The 25,411-nt window shown below is 43.1% G+C and overlaps 1 protein-coding gene across 1 annotated transcript in view; it reads right to left on the bottom strand.

Annotated features, from left to right (window-relative positions):
• DNAJC5B (DnaJ heat shock protein family (Hsp40) member C5 beta) overlaps positions 1–13,446 on the bottom strand; it is a 137,862-nt gene extending 124,416 nt beyond the window's left edge. The window contains exon 1 of the mRNA XM_040354321.1: positions 13,340–13,446. The gene's annotated coding sequence lies outside the window, so the exon portion shown is untranslated. The remainder of the gene's footprint in view (positions 1–13,339) is intronic.
• Positions 13,447–25,411: the final 11,965 nt, after the last annotated feature.

The following is a 25,411-nucleotide window of genomic DNA, read 5'->3' as shown; positions in this document are numbered from 1 at the left end:
CTCTCTCTCCCACCAGCAGCACCCCCCCCCCCCCTCAGCTCCGGAGCAGCAGTGTCCACCTCAGACGGAGTTGCTGCAGCCTTAATGGAGTGAATGCACTCTCTCTCTCCCACCAGCATCCCCCCCCCTCCGCCGCTGCTGGTGGGAGAGAGAGAGAGTGCATTCACTCCATTCAGGCTGCAGCAACTCCGTCTGGGGTGGACACTGCTGCTCCGGAGCTGAGTGAGGCGGCGGAACTCGGAGTGAACTGCTGGCCGGGTGGGGGAGGCCGCTGCTGACACTGGTGGTGGCGAGGCTGGCTGGCAGTGCTAGTGCTGCGGGGCTCAGTGGTGAGGCGGGGCTGACACTGGTAGGCAATTGTGTATGCGGGGGTGCTGCAGGGGATGGAGCCGGTCATAACACTTACCTTCTGGTTGGCGCCGCTCCTCCATGACGCCCCCACACGCACTCCAGAATACCGAAAGCGATGTACTGGCAGTGGCACTGACCTCTCCTCCAGTCCCCGCTGCGCCAATCCCATGACAGCTAGTGGGCATGCTAGCAAATCACAGGACAGTGGGAGTGTGTGCGGGCGCACAGCTTGCGCCCTGCACACGCCCTAAACATGGGGCAAATCAGCTTCCCAGCCTGCAATTAGCTGATTGCAGGCTGGGAAGCTTCCCATAGACCGCCGCATATCCGGCGCATGATCACTCTTAAAGTGAATTTTTTTTTTTTTACAGCTTGGGGGGGGGGAGGCGCCCGAGCGCCCCCTATGGATGGGCCGCCACTGCTAAAAAGGCTTGAAGTGCTTGGAGCCACACAGACAGGGAGATGCAATAAAGCATGCACTGCACTGGCAGTAGTCTACGTTTGAGCTATCTGCACCTAATTCATGCAAGCAGGTAGCCGATAACACAGGCACAAGCAGCACACTGTCATAGTTCCAACTACCATCACTTTAAAATCTGTTGCTGAAAGGTAAATATAAACAAAAGGGATGGGGATAGTGGTGATGTCATTACCCAAATATAGAAATGCTAATATTTGGCAAATTACTTGTTTTACAGGGAGGGCAGAGCCTGATGATGAACTAAGAGAGTAGTTCCCCATCAGATCCACTTTACCTTTGATTGACAGTTTTGTCAATCAATCAGTGCCTTTGACTGACAGTGTTGTCAGTTGAAAGTCGCTACTTAACTAAATGGCAGCTATGGATTTGCCAATTGATATGCGCTGTCAATCAACAGCTAGGTGGACCTCATGAGAGAATAGTTTCTAAGTTCCTCATCAGATTCCACCCACTCCTACTACAAAACTCCTCAGCCATGTGCCTGTCATTGTAATGGAGGAAGGGAGCACTGAGCAAGGCATTTCCAGTATAGTCACGCCCACTTCAGCACCCACTATCAGGTGCAGACACAGACAATTTCGGTTCAGTACCCTGATGGAACTGTACAGGGCGTCTAAATAATTCTCCCCAGAACGTTTTACATTTTAAGCCCTTTTAATAAAACAACATAATTTCCTTGCTGTTACTTTTTGTTCTGAGTGCCTAGATGTCTTTTTTCTTACCGATTTGTGATTATTTTTCAGTGGGGGCACCATCTAATAGCCTCAATATAGATGGCATTCCTCTTATCTTCCTGTTCTAATAAAAAATGTCTTGACCAGGGCATGAGCACTACAGAGTGGACAATCTGTGTGCCGTAAACCTATTGGCATTCAGAAGGGGCCATATCTGAGAGGAAGAGCATTTGCTTTCGTGGTACATTAATTCACGATGGCAGAATTCTCCATCAGTGAAAGGAAATTTACAATGTTTTATACTTACAGGTTCTGGGAGTAGTTGGCCAGGGCTGAGAATTACCATGTGCTATGAGCAACTGGTAGGGGCTGATTTTTTACTATTTGCTAAGTACTCAATGTGGCTGAGTCCAGCAAGAACAGGAAATTGAATGCCTTATAATGATTAAATGGATAGAATATAGAATGTGCCATAATGTTTTGTTGACATTAATATTAATGTATACAGCAAACTTCCATGGGTATCAATAGACTGCTGTATCTGTAACTTGTTGGACAACACAAAAATGTGCATATATTAGATATTTGGATTGATTTTTTTTATTATGAGGGGTCTTCAAAAAGTTTACGCACTTTTGTATGTTCTTTGGAAACACTGAGGGTGGGAGGAGTAGTGATTAGTCATGTTTGAGAGTGTTATGTGACTAGTCTTTCTGGGAAGCTAGCTGACCTTGCAGTTTAGTAATGCCACATACACACGATCGGTTCATCCGATGAAAAACGGACCGATGGATTTTTTCATCAGATATCCGATGAAGCTGACTTTCATCAGTCTTGCCTACACACCATCAGTTAAAAATCCGATCGTGTCCAACGCGGTGACGTAAAACACAACGACGTGCAGAGAAAAATGAAGTTCAATGCTTCCGAGCATGCATCGACTTGATTCTGAGCATGCATCGTTTTTTTCTATCGTTTTTTTTACCATCAGAAAATTTTAAAACAGATTCTATTTTTTTCACCGATGGGGAAAAAAACTATCGGTTCGTCCGATGAAAACGGTCCATCGGACCGTTTTCATCGGATTGAACCGATCGTGTGTACAGGGCATAAGAGTTCTCACGCTGTGGTGAAGATGGCTACAAAACGTATACATTTCACCAAAAAGGAACAACATTCTGCCATACGCTTTTTGTGGGTAAAAGGTGTGCCGGAAGCACAATATCATCTCCACATGTGTGCTCAGTATGGGGATAAAGTTCTCTCTCATAGAGTCGTTTATGAGTGGGAGGTTATGGACCACCCAGCTTATAGTCCGGTTTTAGCGCTATTTGATTTCCACCTTTTTTGAACCGCTCAAAGAAGCTTTAAAGGAAAGAAGATTTGATGATGTGAAAGCAGCAGAGTATCAGTGGCTACGCACTCAACCAAGATGGTATTAAACGTTAGTACCACACTGAGAAAAATGCATCACAAAGTACGGTGACTATATAGAAAAGTGATGCAATTTGTTTTTGAAATTCCTAATAGAGTTTAAAAAAGTGCAGAACTTTTTGAAGCCTGCTCGTAGAAACAAAAATCTGCACATACAATGTGTAGCGCTACCCCCTCAGGAGCCGCTGGTTGATTTGGGATTGGCGTATTAAGTTACCTTTAATCGTTGTCTAGGGGTAATAGTAATGAATAGAGCAGTAAATGAATGTCCAATCAGCGAAATATTTTTTCTGAATGCTTTATTTCTCGGCCCAACACGACCAACATCAACATGAGGTAGGACAGGAAAGGTTGATGAAGTAAGAAAACCTTGCAGTATCAGGCTTGGATAGAAGAAAGAGCAATCCTGCTCTCAGTAGTAGTACAGTTCGTCGCCAGAGTGGGTGAAGTGGGTGAAGTGCCCTCGGACAGACCCCTGCCACAGGCCTGGCAGCCGAAGTGTCACTTTAAGGATGCTGGGAGGAGCAGGCCTCTGATACAGACCTGGCTCTGATGGGGCCTCTGCCACAGGCCTAGAACTTGGATGAGCTAAATAGTTGAGCTTATCCTCCCAGTAAATTTGCGCTAGGGTCACCGGTTGACAGTGGAAGTGTACCTGTCAATGTCCCGGTCACCAGATCCCCGGTGGTTCGTTCAAGTCTCTCAGACAACCTGCCTCCGGGTTCTCCTCGAGCCGATCCCCCACCGCACAGCACACAGCTTAGGACCTCTTCAATAGAGCTGGGGACCCAGTAAGTCACTGGGGCCCCTGGTAGCATCAGTTGCTCTGGGCCATGAGGGCCCAGAGTCAGGAACTCCGCGTTGCGCGCGACCCCAGGCCAGGTAGGCCATAGAGGTGGGGCCCACGATGTGCGCACACCCTAAAGGTGGGTGCCGCACCTGGAACCCGCGAAGAACCCAGAACAACGGCCTCCGCCACAGAAATACCCCCTCCCAGCATGCACAGCGAGGCTCAACTCCTCTCATTGGCTGCTGGGAAGAAGCGACTCCGCCTGGACCTCTCTGGCGCCACCTGCCGCCCAGGGATGGCACCACATCCCTAGAACGCAGTCTGACCCACAGAACAATCCAGATTTGGCGACAGCCAAATTTAACACAATTCGGAATGAGAGCAAATTATCTCTCTCATTCCCCACTAACTTTAGCGTAGAGCCTTTACCGAAAGTAAGGGGGCGCTACAAATGTATATGCACAGCTGATGTCAGGTTGGCTTTAAGTTTAATATGTTTTTTTTTTTTTTTTTTTTTTTACTTGAAAATAGCATTTAAGAAAAACTATCTTGAGATATATAAAGGGGCTGTCAATGCTGATCTTTTTCATTTACACAGAAAATCACAGGCAGCAGCCATAGACAGCCAAGCAACTATCTACAAAAGGAAGTCAGTCATGACAATCCAATATCACTTATTTGACAGGTTTTGTCGTAAAATATTTAATTTGGTTATGTTCTACTTAAAAGAACAGTATAAACTGTATAAAAATCCACATGTAACATTAAAATTAGCAAAAATCTATATACATTAAAGGGGTTGTAAAGGAATTTTTTTTTTTTCATAATAAGCATCCTATACCTGCAGACATTCCTCTTTTCACTTCCTCATTGTTAGTTTTTGCTCAGAAGTCGCTCTATTTCTTCTCTGTTCTGTTCACTTCCTGCTTGTCTGATTGTTACTGACCACCGTGATGGGAGGCTTTACTGCGGTGGTCAGTGACGTGCTCACCCCCTCCTGGGAACTACATCTGTGCAGCAGGACGCTCTCTACGTGTTAGAGACTTCAAGGAGGTGTGAATTACTGGGCGTGCCGCAATGCATACTGAGAAATGTAGTTCTTACATGAACAAACGATGCAAACCAGGACGTGAATGAGAGAACAGAAACTAGAACGCCGGAGGTGATATAGATGAAGGAATTTAATAGGTATTTACTCGTTTTTTAACAGAATCATTACACTATTCTGTCTGTCTACCTTACAGACATTAATTTTAGGCAAAAATCTTTTTTCCTTTAGTGACCCTTTAAAGCAGTAAAACATCTGCATTTCTTATTAGGCAAACACAGATATACTAAGGACGCCAGCATAAAATATACTGCAACAAATCTGGCTCTCACTACACATCGATTGGCCACTGTGAACATTGAAGTTCTGGTTCTGCATAGTGTATCTTACAATAGGGAATTGCACTGCTGTGTAGTAAACCAATGCCACCAGCCAAAACTTACAGACCTCAGGGAAATCTAATCGCAATTATAGGTGGTAAAGTTCATTGTTCATTTCCTCTCTGTTTCATGTTTTATTAACTGGCTTACATCTTAAACGGTTTAGCATCAATTCAATTTATTCTATTGTTTTGTGGGGGGGTTTTTATGGCTCATATATTACTCCGATGATGAAAGTCTCCCATGGCTCTCTGCTCTTGAGTGTGTAGAGATCTGCAAATCTCACCAAAAGGAAATATGGATTATTAAAAAAACTGAACTAAATAATAGATTGCAACACATTATACTTTACCCTCCAATAAATTTGGGGTATTACCTAGTCTCTTCTAGTTTTAGCTTTCTACTTCAAGAAACCTAATCCATTGTTCATTTATAATTAATCAATGCTGTTAATCAGGTCCCTAACTGTAAAATGTCTGTGTTATATATAGGACTGTAATTGAAGTTGATGCTAGAATAGATATGTTGTTTTTATTTAAGGTAGCTTCCAATCAAATTTCAAATCGTGGCATCGAGGTGCATTTTGGGAACACAATCCACCTGCTCATGGTTTATTTTTTATCATCTGGGCATACCTATATAATAATGTATGTGTGCATGGCTGACAATTAAGCCTAGTACACACGGGCCGAATGTCGAGTTGGTTCAATAAAAATTGTCTGACATTCGGTCCGTGTGTATGGTGGCCGGCTTCTGTCGGATTAGCATGCAGTCGATCGCCTCCCAATCAGCGCTCTCAGCTAATGACTGTGAGCACTGACCAGAGTGTTCAGGCGGGGGGGTTAGGTTGTCCCCCTGTCAGAACACAATAGAACAGCAGGGGAGATTAGTGTACTAACATCGGATTGTTAGTACAGTGGTTCTGACCAGAGCCGTCCATTTGTTTTTGTTCAACCCAGGGGGTTGATAAAAAAAGTCATGGCATGTACTATGCTTCAGCCAGTAGTTTTGATATGGTATTTTATAACCAGCCTGCTTATCCAAGTAACTCTCTGTCTACACTGTTAACTATCAAGGTAAATCAAGGAACTGCAACACTTGCTACTAACTTGAATATGAAATCTGTATGCATGGCTGAAAATTAGGATGCGTTGGAGCTTAAAAAAACAATTGTCGGGCGTGGCCAGGCTAAGGAAGAGTGAGGATGTGTGTCTCTTCAGCTTCACTCTCATTGCAGCTTTCTGCAGCTCTACAGGGGTGATTCCTGCACTCACCGGCTCCAACTATGTCCCAGTGCCGGCTGACATCCTCCCAACCACCAAGGTCGGATTGGGAGCGGCAGGGCTTACTGGTAAACTTCTTCCCTGAGATCCAACAGACAGGGAAGGGAGGCTCCAAGATGGTGCAGGAGCAGAAGGCCTCACAGCACCACAGGGCACCGCTCCCTTAGATGGTGGCTTCCCAGATCCCATCACCATGGTCGGTGAGCCACCTGCCTCCCAGGCTCTGTATCTTCCCAGGATCACAGCTCTGATCTTGCAGGTCTGATGGAGGATGGAGACCTTAAGTGCCATATGACATTAAGTGCAGGGAGGAAACCCTCGAGCAATGATTTTATGATGCTCTCCCCCACATTTCCATGCTGCAGGACAGATGTATTGCACAGGATCAGAAACTGGATGCCCTGATATCCCAGTTAGATGACTTTGAAAACAGCAGCAGGTGTGCAAATATACACATTTGCGGTCTGCCAGAGGCTACAGCCCCTAGAGATATCATCCCTACTCTGGTTGGTGTATTTAGGGAAATATTGGGGCTCCTAGACACTGCTTCTGTTGAAAATGATTGGGCTCCCAGGGTCCTTAGACCTACTTCCTAGGATCCGGAGAACCCCAGAGACATTATCTGCAAGCACCATAAATATACGCTGAAAGACCGCATTATGCAAAGAATGCGTAAAAAAAAAAAACTTTGATGGGGGAAAGCTGTTATTCTATCCAGACCTCTCTAGGCATACCCTCATGCAACGCAGGGCTCTGCGCCCTTTGCTGACTGCTATTCAGGAGGCAGGCCTTGCTTACAGTTGGGACTTTACCTTTAGCTTATAAGTGACGAAAGAGGGTCGGCAAGTCACACTACACAACAACGATGATCTACCACACTTCCTATCTGCTTTGGAGCTCAGAGATGTGGATCTTCATCGCCTCCATTATGTTTTTTCTTTCCCCAGCAGGCCTATCCAAAAAAGGTGTAGACCCTATATGGGATGGTGGGCTGAGGCGCAGGGACCTCCTCACAGTAAGGGCCGTGCCCTGTACCTAGCCTGCTGTTACTTCATGTAGCAGGCTGGTTAGTACCAGCCTGTTATGACATGTTGCACCTCTTAATCTTATATGTTGTTCCGATTTTCGTTTTAATGATTTTTTTCCTTTTCTTCCCTTTTTTTTGCTCCTCCTGAATGATGCTAGATGCCTGCTCCCAGTTTACTGGAAGCGTGCTCATGTTTCTGGTCATGGGAAATGGATTCAGAAGGTGCAGGAGATTGGATTCGGAAGGTGCAAAAGATTAGGGAAGTGGAAGAATGGGTGGCAACTAGCAAAGGTACAAGAATACATTTCAATAATATATGGGCTCCGTGGCTAGAGCATACCTCTGACCTGAGGTATATCTCATCCAGCTTGGATGTTGCATTGTTAGAGCTTGCTGAGCCTTCCCTTAGAGGACTCTTTGGACAGTGCAGTTCACCTGCTTAGATTTATCTCCTAGACTTAGATGGACCATTCTCTATCATTTTTACCTTGCAGCGGTGAGCATTGGTGTGAGCGTTCATCTACACTTTCCTAGGGGGGACATAGGTACAGGCTTGGAGGAGAGGGTTCTCCCTCTTCTTTTTTTTCCTCTAATCTGAAGGCCTATCCCGGGGACATCTGGCTGCTAGGCTGATAAGGGCCTATCCAGAAGCAAGAGAGCAGCGTAGGGTTGGGACTGTGGCTTGCAGTCCAATCAGAAGTGACGGTTCTGCAGACAGGAGAACCTATCATGGTCAGAGGTAGTGGGGAAGCTGTTGCCACTAAGGAACCATCCACCTTATGACCAGGGACCACTCTGAGTATCTGAAGCAAGTACCTGAGCAGTATTCTCACCAACCAGGGATGGTGAAGAATTGGAAAACCTCAGCAGAGGTCAAGCCAGGGACCCAGCCAGTGTATGTGAGGTTTGCAGAGCCATATTGTGTGCCAAGCCATAGGCCGAGCAGGCCAATGGGTTGAAGCCTGAGGAGTATCTGTGAATGCCAGGCTAGGGACCCAGCAGGGATGTGGGGGTGACGCTTGAGGAAGATACTGAATGAGAAGATTGGAAGAGCTCAGGGGATCCAGTGGCAGTGGATCAGCTGGTCTAAGTGATAGACTGGGAGCTCAGTTGAGTGAAGATCTAAAAGGGAGATCATGGAGGAAGTGAAAGAGTTCATTACAACTTGGATGGAAACTGTTCAAGATTATTGCCATAAGAGACAGCGTTTCTACACATGCAGATGTGGCGGTCCTCAAAAATTCCACTCGCCTGCTCGCAATTTGCGAGTGGAATTTCATTCAGGGCGAGTGAGGAGCGGGGTGGACCAGGCTGATCGTTTCCTGGCTGAAGCGATCAGCCAGGAAACTGTCAGCCAGAGGACACACATCGACAGGACCGGACTGCCCTGGCATCGATTTGAACTGAGGCGAGGAGGCTGCAGCGCTCCCCTCCCTCTCTCTCTCTCTCTCCCCCTCTTGTCTTATCGCACACACAGCGGGGATCATGGAGTTAGGAGCCAGAAAACGTGCCACGTCCTGCCAAGCTCGCGCGCAGAAGTGAACACATACCTGAGTAGCGCTCGCATATGTAAACGGTATTCAAACCACACGTGAGGTATCGCCACGATCGTTAGAACGAGAGCAATAATTCTAGCCCTAGACCTCCTCTGTAACTCTAAACATGCAACCTGTAGAATTTTTTAAACGTCGCCTATGGAGATTTTAAAGGGTAAAAGTTTGTCGGCATTCTACGAGCGGACGCAATTTTGAAGCATGACATGTTGGGTATCAATTTACTCGGCGTAACATTATCTTTCACAATATAAAACAAAATTGGGATAACTTTACTGTTGTCTTATTTTTTAATTTAAAAAAGTATATTTTTTCCCCAAAAAAGTGCCGCTGCGCAAATACGGTGTGACAGAAAGTATTGCAACGATCGCCATTTTATTCTCTAGGGTGTTAGAATAAAAAAATATATATATAATGTTTGGGGGTTCTAATTAGAGGGAAGGAAATGGCAGTGAAAACAGTGAAAAAACACTTTAAGAACTGCTGCTTTGCTTGTAATGCTGACCGCACAGCGCCGGGAGATCAGCCGCACAAAGCTGCAGATGGACACACTCAAGTATAAGCCGAGGGGGGTATTTTCAGCACAAAAAAAATTGCTGAAAAACTCCGCTTATACGCGAGTATATACGGTATATATGAAAACAATAAGAAATTGTTTAAAGGGACATGGCCCTCATTACCTGGACTAACCTCATCCAAAGACCGTTTTGTCTTGATTTCTGGAGTGGAGCTCAGTTGAGACATTTCCTTAACACTCACCCACCTTCAGGGATGGACTGGCCATTGGATCTACAGGGAGTTTCCCGGTGGGCCGATGGCTCAGTGGGCCGGCTTCAGTGACAGCGGAATGCCGCGTCCCTCCGCTCCTCTGTCTCTCCCTCCCCGCAGCGATCCCCTGGGGGGGAACAAAGAAGCAGGGGGAGGACCAGAGGAGCAGGGACAACAACAGAGGAGCATGGGGGGAGGGGACAGACAGCTGACTCAACAGCTATGGCCTGGGAGTTTCTCACTTTTGCCTAATCTTGTCTCATAAGCGGGACACCGAACTGATTCTTTGCCCCGGGTGAAATAATGTCTAGCTTTCCCACTGGTACTACCAGCCGTCCTATACTAATAAAGTAGAACGGCTAGTGGCTAGTGAAGGGGAGAGGGGGCTTGGGTGGCCGGGGGGGGTGCGGGAGTTGTTCGGCCGCCATGGGAGAGACCTGTCAAAGTGGGCCAGTCTGGATGAAGTCCAGGGCCAAATTTCTGTCCCAGTCCAGCCTTGCCCACCTTCGGACAGAGTCCAACGAACATTGACACCCTTAGAACAACTATGTGAGGGGGCGGGGCCTTGCTCTCACTTAATCTCGCAAATGTATGCACTACTGGTTGCCTCCCAAGAGGATTATGTCCCTCCATATATAAGGAAGTGGGAAATGACATTAGACAGGACACTCACCCAGGCACAACATAGGCAGATAGTAAATCTTGCATTGAACTCTTCAATAGCCACAAGAATCCAAGAAACACATTTTAAAATAATGACAAGATGGTACAGTACAACCTCATTACTTAATAAATTATCTCCGGAGATCCCAGACAAATATTGGAGGTGTCAGGAGGAAAGAGGGACTCTACTGCATGTTCTTTGGTCCTGCCCAAAACTGGAGAACTTCTGGAGGGAGATGCGGCGGATAGCACAGAAATTTACTGAGTATAACCTCCCAGAAGATCCAGCCTTATTTTTGTTACATGTCTCAAACATACCAGGGAAAACATATAGGGCTAGATTCACAGAACACTTACACTGGCATATCTACAGATACGCAGCGTAAGTGAACAAATGTGCCGTCGTATCTATGTGCCCTACTCTCTTAACTAGATACGCCTGAATTTGGCCTCCATCCTACGCCGTCGGATCTTGGGCGCATATTTACGCTGGCCGCAAGGGGCGCTTCCATTGATTTACGTTCCGAATATGTAAATGACCTAGATACGCCTATTCACGAACGTACTTGTGCCCGTCGCTGTAATCTAAAGTTATCCCTGCTATAGGTGGCGCTACCCATGCAAAGGTATGGACATCGGAACAGCCGTCGAATTTTACGTCGTTTACGTAAGTCGTACGTGAATGGGGTAGTGCGTAGGTGACGTTCACGTCGTTCGCATTGAGCCGTCGTATCTTATGGAGTATATGCAACGTGATTCTGAGCATGTGCGCGCATGCGCCGTTCGCTCGGCCCTTCATTTACATGGGGTCACGGTTAATTTAAATGTAGCACGCCCACTACCTGCCTACTTTGAATTAGGCGGGCTTACGCCGACCATATTACGATACGCCGCCGCAACGTACGGGGCGAGTGCTTTGTGAATACTGCTCTGGGCTCTCTGCGCGCCATCTGCGTAGCGCCGAGGTACGTGAATCTAGCCCATAGTAAATTAATTTTGCACCATCTTATTAACGCCGCTAGATCATGTATCGTACGGCAGTTGAGAGATACGAGCCCTCCCACAATTCTTACAAGGGTCACACGAATTGAAGAGGTTAATAGGATGGAGGATTTGTTATTATCAGCTCAAAATCGAAAGGAGACAAATTTAGAAACTTGGGGCCAATGGAATACATTTAAATTCTTGGAGGAAGGGAGTTCCCTCTTTGCTCCTGAGAGTACTTGAAAAAGAGAGGAGTGGGGGGTTGTTGGGGTGCCCTCACTCCCCTGGATGATGGTATAGCTCCTAAGGGAGCTCATTCGACGCAGTACAAATCCCATATCAAATAGAAAACTCACCTTTACCTTGATGCATTTTTCCTTCAACTTCGACTCTCCCTCCCCTATTAGTGTTACTTTTTTTATTATTTCTTTTTTTTTTATTCTCTCTTTTTATCTTTTATCTCTTTTCTTTATGAATTTTTCCCTTATGGGACTTCTTACTTTCTCCTTTTGCCTCTTCAGATATGTAGAGGTTTTTCTTCTTGGCAAAGTATGTTGTCAGGGCATACAAGAGAAGCAGGTCTAATGGAAGATAGAATGGGGACTATATCAAATAACTAGTTATTGTTTTTTTTTGTGAATGTATTTAAGATAGAAGTAATGCTGTTAATTGGATTTTGAATGGATTCATTGGAACTTATATGAGTGATGGATTAATGAAATTGCTTATTTCTCTGTATGTATGACAACTAAAATAAAGAAATTCAAAAATAAAATTGTTTAAATTAAAGGTAATTGGCACCTTTACACTATTATTAAAAAACTTTCTGCCCAGAGTTTAGCATCAAACTACATTTGGATTACCAGTGGCAACACAAATGAAAACAAAATAAAAAAATCAGCTGCTATTAAGTAAATATCTCCCTTACAGAAGTATGAATAATCAAAAAATATTCTGAAATTTATGAAAAAAAATGGTCTTTTTTTATGCATACAAATTAACAAATGATATATAATCATGATACTTTGAGGCATGCAGAAAGGGCCACATTTAGAAATGCATTTATTTTTTTGTGGGGACTGCAAGATGTTTACACCTTAACGCAGTCCCAAACCCATACCACAGACCCCTGCCCTTGCCCATTTGTCCATGAGATTCATACTGAAAAATATACATAGACTAATGTCTGGAGACTTTTAAGGCACAGTTTTGGAATGGCTGTTTATGAACAATCTCCTTTTAACAGTCCCACAAGAGCCTTTGCATTGGCAGAGACATTGTGACCAATGACTCAGCACAGAAGAATAAAAAGTAAGTCACTAATAAATAAGCTTAAAAAAGAAATAGAAATACTTAGGAAGGGCTAATTAAGGCATCTATAATGTTAAATAATACTTTCTGTGTTGGCTCACTGTTAAAAATGGCAGCGGATAGTACAAACAGCCAATAAACTACGTACAAATGTGTAAACTTTCCACAGTGAAATATAAATTTGTCTATTTCATTTATTTTATCATTTTTTTACAGTAAACATTCCAGTCTCTTACAGAAACAAACAATTTAGCACTAAGTATATTGAATAATACAAGGAAAATGTATACTGAAAATGTATGAATTTAGAAATGAAGGATATTGAGAGGGTCAAAAAGCAACATGGAAATGTCAGTAGCTTGCAATAAATAATTGGAATTGACCATGTGATTGCATACATTATATGTTTCAAATGATGTTTGAAAGGTATTAATGAATAAGCCTGTTATCTCACAAAGTAAAACACACATATATCTCATATGTAACTGCATAACTTTTTGTATAGCAAGAATAACATGTATAACCCCCTAATTTCAATATCCTTATAACAGCAATTTTGCAAAATAAGAAAATATAATGGGGAAATGCTTACCTGCTGAATTGTTCTGCTTTTATTCCTTCTAGGTAGGAGGCTGGGGCTTGTTGGAGCAAAGGGATTCATATTACTCATTATTACTCTGACATTCTATCCCTGAGCTCTCCTGAACACCTAAGAAGTATTAAAATATTAACGAAGACTGGCTTCAGTTGTGATGTCATTGATGTCATATGATGATTTAGTTAGGCTCAGTTGTTTGGGAATCAAGTTATGGAACTTTGATGGAGCCATACTTGCCAAGTATGAGTAAACTCATGTACTGTACTTTCACTTTACCTAATTTGCTTAAGTTTGCCTCCGCTTCAATCATTTTTTGGGGGTGAATTACTAATTTAATTTGAGTGAATTAACTACATTTTAAGCTAAAACTGGCCATGGTTCAGCAAGGACCGGACAAATTTCAACCCATCTATGGCCATGCCCCTCAACAGGAGTTAGGATTTAAGCCTTGTACACACGCATGGTTTTCTCGGCAAGAAAACTGCTAGCAGAGCTTTCTTGCCAAGTAAACCGTGCGTGTGTACGAGGCTTTGAGGTTTCTCGTCGAGAAAACTGCCAAGAATCTAGACGAGAAAAATAGAGAACCTGCTCCCTATTTTCTCGTCGTGATTCGCAGTGTTTTCCTGCCAAGAAACCCGAGCGTCTGTATACTTATCTGCCTCCATGGAAACCTGCGCATGCTCGAAATGACTGACGCATGTGCGGTAGCTTCCAAGGCATAGGTAAGGTGAAGCAAGATGGCGGCGACGGCATCGAATGTGACAAGCGCATTCTCGTCGTAGTCGATGACGTCATCGCGTTTGTGCCATTCAAAAGAACGGCATTTTTTTTTAATCGTACGTCTGTACACTCAGCCGGCAAAAAAATCTTGCTAGGAATCTCGTCAGGAAAAACAACATCTTTGTCCTGACGAGAATCCCGGCCGTGTGTACAGGGCTTTATACTCAGTTGATGGGGAAAAAAAACTCAATGAACCACTCAATCTTTTTCTGCGGTCATTTTTCTAGGTTTCTATAATATAATGATCAGCTTCTCTTGGATGGTAATGTTGGAAACATTTATTTCAGTCAGTGCATGCAGCCAACCAAGTGCAGCACTAATAAGTGTATTCTCACAGTGGAGGGGTCCCTGCTGTCACAATACAATAGCACAACGGTGAGGATTTTCTTCAGCCGCCTTGTTTCTGTGGATGGGGAAAGCCCACTGGCTGATCAAAGAAAAAAATGATCCATCCATGGCCAGCTTAAGTCAGTCGAAACAAAATAGTAGAACCTAAAGAATGACATATGAAACCTAACCAGTTGTTTGCTATAGAAAACTCTTCCACAGTAATAAGTTCTTCACTCCTTTATTTTCCAATCAACAACAAAAATTATGTATTTTCCCTTCAAGAAAAACCTTAAAACCTGACTGTAATGCCACGTACACACGATTGGCTCATGATGAAAACGGACCGATGGATTTTTTCATCAGATATCCGATGAAGCTGACTTTCATCACTCTTGCCTACATACCATCAGTTAAAAATCCGATCGTGTCCAACACGGTGACGTAAAACACAACGACGTGCAGAGAAAAATTAAGTTCAATGCTTCCGAGCATGCGTTGACTTGATTCTGAGCATGCGTGGATTTTTGACTGATGGATTTCCCCACAGACGATCGTTTTTTTCTATCGATTTTTTAACCATCAGAAAATTTTAAAACAGGTTCCATTTTTTTTCACCGATGGGAAAAAAACGATGGGGCCCACACACGATCGGTTCGTCCGATGAAACCGGTCCATCGGACCATTTTTTTGGACAAACCGATCGTGTGTACAGGGCATTACAAAATTTCAAGGAGTGGAAACTGCATTTATTTTTCAATATACTCCCCTGCTGCATTTATACAGTTATCCCAGCGTTTAATGCCTGGAAGGCTTCAGCATAGAAAGATTTGTCAGTATGCCTGAACCATTCAAGGACAGCCTGCTTCACTTCATCATCAGCGCTGAAATCCTGAACAGTATGGGCTTACAGTATGCGCTGTCCTGGAGAAACAGGACGCCCCTAGTGATCAAACCAGGTAGTTTTTTCCGCAGTTGCATATGCACATCACTCAGAACACGATAGTAATATTCACTATTAATAGTGACACACAAGGTAGAAAATCGACATAAATAATGCCACGTTTATCCCAAAAAACACTTGACATCACTTTACTTGCAGCTATGATTAAGCACTAATTTATAGTGCGAAACGCGTCAGCTGTTTTACTCCCGTGTTGTGTGCTGTGACTTGTAGTGCATTTTTTCTTTTTTAAATAAAAAGACAACCATCAAGGTTTTTTGGAGTCCATATTTTCTTTTTCCATTTATCACTTTACTTGCAGACGCAATGGTAGAATTTTTTGGGGTTTTTGAGCCATTGCGTCTGCATTACGTATGCTTCCACTGCTTTGATGCTCATTTTGATTCTGGAGTGTAAAATTATGTACCCAATGTTCGCAAATGATTGTATTCACTGTTCCCACAGAAAGATTTGTCTCTTGTACAATTTCACGATAGGTGATGGATTGATTATCCAGGATCAGGCGTTCCACGTGCTGAATGTTCACAGGAATGAATGCTGTGGGCTGGGAACCACCACGGCTGGGATATCCACATGTTTTATGCCTTCATTGACAAGAAACGTCATCACACCTCGCTGTTCCATGCATGTACTAACACTATTGTCTGCCATTTTCATTCACAGTCTCTGGACTGGCCCGAGACATGTGCAGCACCTAACAGCAATAGGACACACTTACCACTTACTACTAGCATCTCTTTTTATAGCCGTAAAATTAAAAGTCCCGGTTTCACTTGAACATCCCTCGTATAAATGTGAAAAAAATTGCACCAAACCTGAAAACAAAATGAAGAAGCCGCTTTCACTGCAATTCTTCCTAGAACTGTCCCTTGCAAACTATCCGCTCTGACCTCTCGCTGGCTCTTCCCTTCTGGGTTGTATGACATCCAGAATCATTCAGCGTACTTCCTGCGGGGCCAGGTTGCCGTGGACAAACCCTCTGGTTGTATCATTATGCAGTATGGTAAGGTGAATTCTGCACAGAACGGACCTCGCACATCACAATAAAAGCACCATTCTATGTAGCATCCTTATGTACCCACCTTTGCCGATACCAGAGAAGAAGAAGAAAGTCAATACTTGTCACATGACCAGCTGAAAGAAATATTGGTATGTAAGGTAAGATTGTGAGCCAAGAGTCTCTTAGTAACATTCTAGCAACAAGGAAGGATGGGATGATGCTACTTCTGGGAGTTTTTCAGTCAGGCTTCAGGAGCTACATAAATGGCCTCTAGCAATGGCAATATTCAAGTTTGGTCAAAGCTGCACAGTTTGTTTTTATTTATAGACATCCCTTACCTTGCAAAGGAAGTTTTTTGGTAAAGGTGAACAATGCTTTTATCCCTTTTATACCCTGTACACACGATCGTACCTTTGTCCGACCAAATTCACATCGGAATTCCGACAGAATTCCATCAGAGTACAATAGAACATGTTCTCTATGTAAACTCCGATGTAATTCATTGAAATCCAATGGAATTACTCCGATTGGGGCATACACACGGTCGGAATTTCCAAAAGTCAGTCTGACTTTTTCCATCGGAAATTTCGATCGTGTGTAAGGGGCTTAACACTTGATTTGCACAAACTATGCTTTAAATGAAAATGCAGGACTCCGTGGGATAGCCTGTTATGTGAATAGAGTCTTAATCCTCATACACACAATCCAGTTGTTGGCCAACCGAGCGTCAGATTTTTTTGTCTTAAGGGTGTGTGCCTGGATCTTGTCTTGCATACTACTGGTACACAATTTTCGTGCAACAAACACAAAGGTAGTGAAGTACTACCAGGAATTTCAGCTCTTGAGAGCCACCCTTTGGGCCCCTTCTGCTAATTTTATGTTTGGTGAGCATTGATTCTGAGCATGCATTGTTGTATTTTCAACTTTTGTGTGATGGACTAATGAACAGAAAATCGGACGTTGTGGTCAGATCAGACAAAAATTTTCAATCCTGCACATCCAGTTTTTGTTGGAGGAAAATTTGTAATCGGTTGTCAAAAGCAGCATACAGACGATCAGAACATCGTCAGATCGTTCACCGGACAAAGTTTATCTTCAGATTTTCTGACCGTGTGTATGGGCCATAAAGCCTTGTACACACGATCAGATTGTTGGCAGGGGATTGTCTGTTGACAGACTGTTGGCCTAAAATCTGACCATTAGTTCGCTCCTTCAGACAATTGTTGTCCAACTTTCTGCCAACAAATGTTGGTTGACATGCTAGTAAATTTTCTGCTGAAAAACAGTTTGTTGTCAGATTTTGATGGTCCGTACACAAAAGTTGATAGAACAAACACGCATGCTTGGAAACAATGCTCACCAAACACTAAATTAGCAAAAGGGCTCTAAGGGTGGCGCTCAACAGCTGAAATTTCTTGTAATACGTCACTACATTTGTGTTTGTTGACCGACAATTGTGTAATGTTAGTATGCAAGACAAGATCCAGGCTCACTCCCTAAAGACAAATATCAGACACTCGGTTGGCCAACAATCTGATCATGTACAAGGCTTAAGAGGCTTTAGGAGTTTATTTATAAAAATACTTTGAGAATGTCTTTGTAATAGATCTCAAATGTCAGAAGGCTATTTTCTGAATTGAAAGAAACAAAAAGGTAAACTCGCGCTAAGTTCAGCATGAGATTGCATCACTTCCAAATGTCTGAATACAGGACATAAAAATCTATTACACAAATAATGAGCATATCTCTATAAACCCAATAAAAATAAAAATTAAAAAAATCTTAAATTTATCACATTAAAAGAGAAATATCCACATTAAAAAAACAAGCTAATATGCATATAATAATACAAATCTGCCCAAAAAGTTCATATTAGAAATACATGATATATGTGTATAAAAACACAAAAGTCCACCAAATTAATTAAAGTGCTTTTAATGTCAAAGAATATGAAGTGCTTCCAGTGTCCAGGTGCTGCTCCTTCCCCATGCACAGTTTTTTACATTTGTAATTGCGATTTCGCATTACACTGACGGTCCAGGCAGTCAGCTCCAGGTTACTAACACCAATGGATATCAACCACAGGCATTTTGGTAAGAAGCCTGTTTGCCCTAAGGAGCAGTGGTGAAACTGAAGCACTTTATTTAAAGTTGTTTTCAGCACAACAGCACTTTTTTTGCACTTGAGTGGACTTTGTTTGGATTTTCTATTTTTTTTTTGTATGAATTGTCAAATCTTTTATTACGTTCAATTATTTTGTGGATTTTTTTAACTTTATACAAAATGTTTATATAAATTGTGCACATCATTTGCACTTTAATAGTTTGTATTTTCACATAGCAGTAGATTTTTGATATAGTAGGATATCAATGGGTATTATGGGCCAGATTCTCGTAGAACGGCGTATCTTTGCGGCGTCGTAACGTATCCGATTTACGTTACGCCTCCGCAACTTAGATGGGCAAGTGCTGTATTCTCAAAGCACGTGCTCTGTAAGTTGCGGCGGCGTAGCGTAAATCGGCCGGCGTAAGCCCGCCTAATTCAAATGTGGGACAGGGGGGCGTGTTTTATGTTAATGTGCTGTGACACGACGTGATTGACGTGTTGCACTTACGGCGCATGCGCCGTCCGTGAAATATCCCAGTGTGCTTTGCGTCAAAGTACGCCGCAAGGACGTATTGGTTTTGACGTGTATGTAAATGACGTCTAGCCCCATTCACGGACGACTTACGCAAACGACGTAAACATTTTAAATTTCGACGCGGGAACGACGCCCATTGGTACGCCGCAGTTATGCCTCATATAGCAGGGGTAACTTGACGCCGGGAAAAGCCTAACGCAAACGGCGTATCTGTACTGCGTCGGCCGCCTGGCGTTTGTTTGTGAATTCGCGTATCTAGCTGATTTACATATTTGGACGCGTAAATCAGCTTACACGCCCCTAGCGGCCAGCGTAAATATGCACTTAAGCTCCGACGGCGTAAGACACTTACGCCGGTCGGATAGAATAGAAATCTATGCGTAACTGATTCTAAGAATCAGGCGCATAGATACGACGGCTCGGATTCGGACTTACGACGGCGTACATGGTGATATGCCGTCGTAATCCCTCTGAGAATCCGGGCCTATGTGTTTTTTTTTACATTCACACATTGCTTTTTGGGACAGCGCACTATTAATATTTTTTAGAGTTTACGTGGCCAAGTATTTAAGTACTATTAATGCAGCAGTCTTGCTCCAATTGCAGCCAAGCGTGAGTTCCAGGAAAGTTTTACGCAATCATTTAGGATTAAATGTTTAGATTGCATTTAGGTGCATAAGGCCAGTCATGACTGATATTACTACAGAGGATGTCAATTCTTTATAAAAGAATATGTCTGCTACAAGGCTTACAACTCTGCTCTAGTTCAGAACACTGTGTTGAGGGAGGTCATCAACTTCTAATGCTGCGTACACACGGCCGTTTTTCATGACGAGAAAAATTCAATTTTTTAAATTGGTCGTGAAAAACGGTTGTGTGTATGCTCCAGAGCATTTTTTTAGAACCTGCTCTATTTTTTCTCGTCGTTTTTCACATCGTTCTTTTTCACGTCGTGAAAAATGGTCGTATGTACGCTTTAACGAGGCGGGAAAAAACGCGCATTCTCAGAAGCAAGTTATAAGACGGGGAAATTAGCAAAAGCAGCCCAAAGGGTGGCGCCATTCAAATGGAACTTCCACTTTATAGTGCCGTTGTACGTGTTGTACGTCACCGCGCTTTGCTCGAGCATTTTTTTTTACGAACGTGTGTATGCAAGGCAGGCTTGAGAGGAATCACGACAAATCTTCGTTTATTTTCATGACATGAATAACGGTCATGTGTACGCGGCATAAGTAACAGTTGGGGTGCTTGTTTTCCGGGCAACAGTCAAGATAACCAGAGTGGTGTTGTGGTCATAGTGAGAGACTTGGCATCGACATGCCTTTCTTACAGCAGTCCTAATTTATATTGCAGGCTTTTTGCAGCACTTTTTGCTCTAAATAGAAGGGCTTTTGCTGGTTGTAGAACAAAATCACATGTTTTTTGGCATGACAGGCTACAAAAAATACCAATCATATATTGTTAGTCTGTTCACCCATTCTACCATTTTGAGAACTCTCACCATCTCTGTAACTGCCAAGAATTTGGGGAGAGCTCCTCTAAGTGACCCGTCCACCAGGGTGCCGGTGAGCCTATCTTCTGCATCTCTGTCCCCGATCAATATCCCTCCGATCCCTGGAGTGCACCCTCCTGGAAAAACTATTTCAGCATGTCAAATGATAGAGTAGATTAGAAAACAGTGGACGTGGTGCTTTCAGTTGAACAAGGAGGATTTTGTCTATACAATTTCTCCTTTTGGGTCCAATGCTGAATGTTACGATTGCGGATCGCATGGTGGTATCGGTGTAAGAATCAGTGCAACCATCTACCCAGGGTTTTTGCCAAGATCGTCAATGCAAGCAAAGGCCATGCCTGGTTTGCTTGCCATCTGGTAAGCAAGTTTTTTTATCTGGTGGTGGTGCACTTTATGAATTAAGCACTGTGGTGTCTACATTAGATAAATTCATCTTACAATTTCAAAACCATTAGAACATGTTATATGTTCTCCAATCAATTAAACTGTTTTGGACTTTTGGACTTAAACTAGCGCGGCTTCTCTTATCCAATTTGTAAGTAATATTTATCTTGAACTACTAATGCCTTGTACACATGATCGGAATTTCCGATGAAATTCTGACCGTGTGTGGGCCCCATCCGACTTTTTTCCGTCGGAGTTTAGAAATAGAACTTGTTTTATTTTTTTCCGATTGGAAAAAATCCTTACGGAAATTCTGATCGTCTGTGTGGAACTCCGACGGAGAAAAAAAACACGCATGCTCAGAATCAAGTCGACGCATGCTCAGAAGCATTGAACTTCATTTTTCTCGGCTCGTCATAGTGTTTTACGTAACAGCGTAATGCAAGAGAGCTTGAACGGAATTCCGACGGAAAATTCCATCGGATTTTATCCCATTGGAAATTCCGATCATGTGTAAGGGGCATAAGACAATGCCAAGTCTTAGTAAAGATCATCTATTTCAACCATCATGTTGGTTGAACTATATGGACTCGTGCCTTTTTTTATAGAGTCTAACTATGTAACTATGTCATTTCAGTGCAAACATTTTGTGGCACAATTCATTTCCATAATATTGTATTTTTATCAGGCTAGGGTTAAAAGTTTTCTCAGATTTGAAGAGTGAAGAGTCAGGGACAAGGGAGCTCAACTGTATACTGTAATCTTGGTAATCCATCTTCACCCTGATGCCAGTAGTGTTCTGTTCCTATGTAGCAATAGAATTAAATTTAAAATGTCAGCCCAACCAAAGGTGATATTTAAGTCCTATAGCTTGAATACTCCAATAGCAAGATCTTCCTGCCTAGTCATTGACTTAGGGCCATATTCTTAAAGAATTTACGCCGGCGTATCAGCAGATACGCCGACGTAAGTCCGATTCTAAGGCCGTCCTATGTTTAAGTGTATTCTCAAACTGAGATACGACGGCCTGCGCCGTTGTATCTTAGGCTGCAATATCTACGCTGACCGCTAGGTGGCATTTCCTTTGCGGTCAGCGTAGAATATGCAAATGACTAGTCACGCCGATTCTCTAACGTACGCTTGCCCGTCGTAGTGATTTTACGTCGTTTCCGTAAGCGATACGCGGCGTAAAGATAAAGATGTCCCCTAGGTGGCGTACTCAATGTTAAGTATGGCCGTCGTTCCCGCGTTGAAATTTGAAAATTTAACGTCGTTTGCGTAAGTCGTCCGTGAATGGCGATGGACGCCATTTACGTTACCGTCAAAACAAATGACGTCCGTGAGACGTCATTTAGCGCAATGCACGTCGGGTAATTTACCCGACGGAGCATGCGCATTACAATCGGCGCGGGAGCACGCCTAATTTAAATGATCCACGCCCCCTACCAGGATCATTTGAATTAGGAGTGCTTGCGCGTGTGGACTTTACGCTACGCCGCCGCAAGTTTACAGGTAAGTGGTTTGGGAATCAGGCACTTGCCAGTTAAACTTGCGGCGGACTAACGTAAAGGACATACGTTACGCCGCCGGAGATATCTAAGAATATGGCCCTTAGTTCCTATCTACCTAAGAGCTTTGAGTGTGCCAGCATACATTTTGTTTACAGCACATCTTTATGCATTATCCAGTATACAAAATAAATAAAATGTTCAATAGGGCTGGTAGGAACCCCTTATAATAATATTCTGCAACCATAGAAACTCAGGATTTATTTTATCAAAGGGGCATCTTTTTATGATCTTACTAAAACTGTTATGCTCAATCATGCAGATAATTACAGGCCCCAGCAAATATAAATCTTTGATGAATCATCTAGTTTACTTAAAAGGGTTGTAAAAAATCGATTTAAAAAACAAAACAAAAAAAAAACATGCCTATACTTACTTGCACAGAGCAGCCTTAATCCTTTTTTTTCTGGTGTCTCCCACTGGCGTTCTAGGCCCCTCCTCTACATAGGGTGCCCCCACAGAAAGACGCTTTTCATGGGGGAACTCGTGCAGGCTTGCTCCCAAGTCCCGCTGCTGCGTCCATTGACACAGACAGTGGCACTCAGCCCCACCCCCACTCCCATGTCACAGCTTTTGATTGGCAGCAGTGGGAGCCAATGGCTCCTGCTTCTATCAATCTTTCCAATGAGGAGAGCAGCTGGAGCCGCTGCGCTCATTCACATCACTGGATCGGATCGGGCTCAGGTAAGAAAAAAGGGAGGGTCTGGGGGGAAGCTGCAGCACAGAAGGTTTTTCACCTTAATGCATAGAATGCATTAAGGTGAAAAACCTTAAAGCCATGTACACACGATCGGTTTGTCAGATGAAAACAGACTGATGGATTGTTTTTATCAGACAAACTGATCGTGTGTGGGCCCCATCGTTTTTTTTTTCCATCAGTGAAAAAAAATAGAACATGTTTTACATTTTTCCTATGATCAGAATGCTGGCTCAAACTTGTCTTGCATACACATGGTCACACAAATGTTGTTGGAAATTCCAGCCGTCAAGAACGCGGTCACGTACAACACTACGACGACCTGAGAAAAAAGTAGTTCAATGATTCCGAGCATGCGTCAAATTGATTCCAAGCATGCGTAGGATTTTTGTGCGTCGGAATTGCATACAGACGATCGGAATTTCTGACAAGAACTTTTGCCTTCGGAAAATTTGAGCCAGCTCTCAAATTTTTGCTGTCAGAATTTCCAACAGAAAATGTCCGATGGAGCCTACACACAGTCGGAATTTCCGACTAAAAGCTCACATCAAAAATTTCTTGTCGGACATTCCGGCCGTGTGTAAGGGGTAATAGAACTTTATTTCAAGCATCAACTAATCTTTCTGCTAGCTTGAGGCCATGTCCCCTTGAACTTGATCTCAGCTTCGTATTGAAAATACTGCCCTCCTAACCCTTATTCACACCTTTAATGTGGTTGTAAAGATAAAATGTTTTTAAGGTGCTTGAGGCAAACAATAGATCTATAATCAGACCGATTTAAAAAATATATATATAATTTAATGAAATATAATCAAAAATGGGCAGCCTTGATGGACTACTTGGTCTATATCTCCCATCACCCTTATATGTGTTTATGTTATATAGAGTGATATCAAAATAAATAAAATTACCTTTTTATGTGAAAATTTCTATTTTTAAGCTGATGCTTCTAGGGTTAATAATAATATACTTGGAGGTGTTTGACAGGTTCCAGCAGAAAACACAAGCACTAACACCCACCTTCTCACCTTAACGCCTTATTGATACCAACCCTAACAAGACATATAACAAAATAGACAATTACGCACGTTACAATTACTCATAGTACAGTGAGGTAAAAGATTAGTGGAAATCAACAAACACGTGACGTGCCTCAGCTCTAACATGAATACTTTGCTGATGAAATTAGAAACTGGTAAATATGAGAAACCTACAGTATTATAATGTGGGAGTATTAGCCTAGGTATACAGGAATACATGATGCAGAAAGTAATAAAGCACCTATATGGTGTTTTATGTTCCTCTACAATACACGGCGTTCCTCTAGTTTTAAAAACACTATTTTAGTAAGGGGGGGGGGGAGGTTGTGGTGAGGAGGTAAAATGTACAGTATATGCATGCTGTGTCAGGGTGACCTGGATGGTACATATGACAATCCAGGGAAGCAATTGCTCCATTAGGCATTCTTGTATATAGAAGCAGTTTTACAGTTTTTAGCAGTTTTTTTTTGCCATGGGGTTCCCCTTAAAATCCATGCTAATTTCAAAGGGCCTAGTATGAATTGGGGGAGACCCCATGCTTTTTTCTGACTTTTCTATTGCCGTCATTCTTTTTTTTTACATTCAGCTGTCAGCGGGGACAGCGCTGACAAGACACGGCGGCCCACTTCCCGGCCCGCTGCTTAACAACCAGCTATTCTTCACACAGAATTCAAATCGGTCGATCGATCAGTTGATCATTTTTCGACCAATCAGAATTTGAATCAAAAATTTGTAATTTGTTATGTAGCACTACCCCCGAACGAGCTGCTGGTTTCTTTTGGGTGGCACGTTACCTCTGTATCTCCGCCGTCTAGGGTACTGGATGAGAGCTGCAGTAATGTCAATGTCCACACGACAGGTATCTTTTCTGTGCATTTATTACCCAGCTGGGTAAAAACGATAAAACAGTAGAAAGGTGAAGGGATAGCAAATAGGAGACAGCAGATTCAGGTGTAACTGAATATGGGAAACAGTCCTGCTTCCAACGACAACTTTACTTCGCCACTCCAGCCGGAGTGGGTATAGTGCATCTAGACAGGCCTCTCTCACCAGCCTGGCAGCCAGTGTCACTCGAACTTAAGATTAAGTCTCTGCCACAGACCCTCTTAAAGGTTGGAGATAATTATGGTCCGTTATCCTCTTTCAGTAGAT

This window comes from Rana temporaria, chromosome 5 (assembly GCF_905171775.1).
Source record: "Rana temporaria chromosome 5, aRanTem1.1, whole genome shotgun sequence".
Classification (NCBI taxonomy): Eukaryota; Metazoa; Chordata; class Amphibia; order Anura; family Ranidae; genus Rana; species Rana temporaria.
This window is presented reverse-complemented; position numbering and strand designations above follow the sequence as displayed.